The sequence below is a fragment of the Oreochromis aureus genome, linkage group 3 (genome assembly GCF_013358895.1).
Source record: "Oreochromis aureus strain Israel breed Guangdong linkage group 3, ZZ_aureus, whole genome shotgun sequence".
In the NCBI taxonomy this organism is placed as follows: Eukaryota; Metazoa; Chordata; class Actinopteri; order Cichliformes; family Cichlidae; genus Oreochromis; species Oreochromis aureus.
This window is the reverse complement of record NC_052944.1, coordinates 5,056,479-5,059,822: the sequence shown is the minus strand read 5'-3', so window position 1 is coordinate 5,059,822 and position 3,344 is coordinate 5,056,479. Positions and strand designations below refer to the sequence as shown.

Genomic DNA, 3,344 nt, shown 5'->3' with positions numbered 1-3,344 from the left:
TGCTGGCCTGTCATGGGAGTCATGGGAGTGGGGATCGCTCCTGCATGTTAGGTCCCGGTTACCCCTAGGCCGGGTCGAGGGTCGAGGAGTTTCAGCCCCTTATGTGCAACCCTGTTTTTGAAGGGAGAAAAGTAATTATTTCTTTTTATGTGCACTTGTCATCTTCCATTTTGAGTTGATTGGTTCAGCTGCCCGTCATGTGTGAAGGTAACTCTACTTGGACAAACTGCCCGAAATGTGTTGACAGAAACATTTCAGGGATTTTGAGTCATTCTGCACTCCGAATTCCTTAATTGCGTTAAAAAAATTTTAATCGCGTTAACCGTGATGGTGGATTAATTTGCGTTAACACGTTATTTTTGACAGCACTACTTTAAACACATCAATCATGTAATCTTTATCTATTTTGGGATTAGGAACTTCTGTATCATCATTAAATATCCACTAATGATATCCAACTCTTGCTTCTTAAAATCATCCTCTCTAGGATGTTTATTGTCGGTTGACTCAGCCAAGTCAGTCAGAAATGGCTCCACATAATCAAAGAATTTTATTTGGAATATTTTTTAAATGAGGATTTGTTTTAGTAATTCCTTCCTTGCTTCCCTTTCTTTCCATAGCAAATCATATTCTGTTTTATTTTTGATTGACATACTCTTAATTTGCAGCAATTTACTGGCCCCATAATAAAGTATTATATACAAGCTAAATCTCAATCACTGATCCCGAGTTTCCTCTTAATTACCTTGGACATCATGAGTAGGACAGTATGTTGTTGCATGTCAATGGTGCTTTATTGATCGAGACTCACCAGCCTTTTTATTTGATAAATACTTCTACAAAATAGAAGTATGGGGCTGTATTGCTTCCCGTCTATTGTAATGAGGAACGTTAGGTTGCTAGCAAACAACACAAAGGAGCTAACAGCGGTACTGCAGAGTCAGAGGGAATATGGAGACTGCACAGAGACCTGCTATCTTCAGAAGTTTCCTGATGACTCTCGTTGGTTTGATGCATCAGTGAGGGTGATGAGACGGAGAACCGGGCTGTGGTGGACTCCTTCGTCATGAGGTGTGAACAGAAACATCTGGAGATCAATGTGACAAAGATCGAGGAAATGATTGTGAACTTTAGGAGAACCAGGAAACCAGTGACCCCAGTTTCAATGCAGGGGGTCGATGTGAAAATGTGAAGGACTATAAATATCTCAGAGCACACAGTGACAAGAAAATGAAGCTTATGCGTAATTTCAATAAGGAAGCTCTGTGGTCTCACATCTGTCTGATGTCACTCATGCTGTATGATTAGTGTGGTATCATACATAATTTTTATAACTTATACAAATCCGTTTTTAATTTGAAATCAGAAAAGTCACACTGAGGGTAAACACAAGCAGCTCTGCGCTAACGTAGCAAGGCACACCGGCTGCGATGACGTTATGTTGACTATACAGATGCCCGCGTTAACCTGACCAGCACAGGTTAACGTGGGCGTGTTTCTAAACAAGCAGAGTTTGAAATATTACTTTTCTGGGTCACAAAATAAACTTTTAAGATATTTTCATGCCAGAATGGTGCTGTGTAAACTTCAAATACCTGCTCCATTCATGAAGACATCACATATTTGCAAAAGTGCTCTAACGTTCTCGGAGATGCCTGTTACCCACCAGCTGACCGGTGGTCACCGGGTTAAACGTAAGGCTGAACTGACAAAACAATCACCAGGTATTATAGGAAAAACCATAAAGCCTTCGAACTAAAACAAAGCGCTGTTGTGACAGTGATGTACACTCCAGCAAACAGCTGATACTAGAAATTAATATGAAATAAATTCTAACAACAGCTGATCAAGCTTAAACGTGCTGCTGTTGTTAAGTGCGACCTCCGCTGGTTTCCTCTTTCTGGCGCAAAGTGGGCGATAAACAAACGAGGCGATCAGCTGATCATTGATCAGTTTCATGATTGAAGTAGCAACAGGAGAGGGAGGGAGAGAATGAGAGAAGAAGAGGCAGCTGCAGCGTAAAAGACAGAATAACTCCAGCTTTGTGTCTTTTTCATTCTAGCTGAAGTACGGGACGAATCACGTTCCTTTCCCCCTCAATATGGATGTATTGTAATTGGTCCAGCCCAGAGTTGATCATGACCAATTGGCTAATCCACCACCTTTCATTGTTTATACCATAACAAAAACAAACAAACAAACATAAAAATGAAAAATCATTATTGGCTCACCGATAAAATGCCCGGTATGCCCGATGGCCAGTCCAGCTGTGGTCGTGCCATCAGTTAACCCTTCACGTGCCAGCTGTGACAAGCGTGCCCAGGGTTGCCGACCCCTGCTCTAAAGCATCTGATTTGGATTCCTGAGATCAAATATATTTTCCTTTGGCTTTGTTTTCTTTCCATTTGTGGCTTTAATGTAGTGTTACATCCTGTTTGTTTGCTTCCATCTGTACACATGTCCAGATTCACTGTTATGTTTCTATTCTTACATTGCTGTGTGATCACTGTTCCCTCTGCTGACTGATGTGACCTTTTGTATCTCACACTGATACTTGTCATATTTGTATCTGCGCCTAAAAGATAAAAAGTTTTCCATGCTAAAACACAGCTCCACCTCCTGCAGTTCTCCTCTGAACCACTAGATGTCTCTGTTATCTAAATGAAGACGTGCAGCACAGCAACCACAGCAGCGCTCAGATCACACGTGTCCTGTTCTTATGTATAAAAGCATGAAACAGGTGAGACAGGTGGGATCAATATTAATGTTGTGGAAATATATGAAAAAGCAACAGAAGAGTGAAAACATTTGGTGTTTCTAGAAAGATCTTTCAGCTCATAGCTGCTCACAGACTGTATTTACAAGTGACAAACTGCAACTCTACAGTACATCTACAGTATATATCAAATCTATTCTGTATTCAAATCTATTGAGTGATGTTTGAAAGTCTTTCCAGGTGAGTTTGATCCAGGAGGGTCTGAAGCCAGAGTCAGACAGAGACTGTGCAGAGACTGTAGAAGGACAGAGCAGCAGCAGAGCAGTCCAGATACACTGATGATCCTCTGTCAGATCCAGAGGGACACACAGGGATGATGCTGGACTCTACATTGTGTCTGACAGTGGAGCTGTTCTCAGAGCAGTTCACTCTGCAGCACTGACAGTCATCTGCACTTCATTCCTCTGTCAGTCACTGCTGGATGAAGCTCTCCTCTCCACCTCCCAGTAACATGGCCCAGTCAGGCGTCTCTACACACAAGCTGCTGCTGCTTCAACCTCTCTGGATCATCAGGACACAGCTGCTCCTCTCTCAGCACACACACCGTCCTGTTTACCATCATCACCTC

General features: G+C 42.2%; 1 long non-coding RNA gene across 1 annotated transcript; it reads right to left on the bottom strand.

Moving 5' to 3' along the window:
• Window positions 1-775: 775 nt before the first annotated feature.
• On the bottom strand, window positions 776-3,089 carry LOC120438778. The gene is made up of 2 exons (XR_005612134.1): window positions 2,232-3,089; window positions 776-1,087 (listed from the first exon to the last, which is right to left on the bottom strand). It is a non-coding gene; the product is annotated as an uncharacterized LOC120438778 (long non-coding RNA).
• Between the last annotated feature and the right edge of the window lie 255 nt (window positions 3,090-3,344).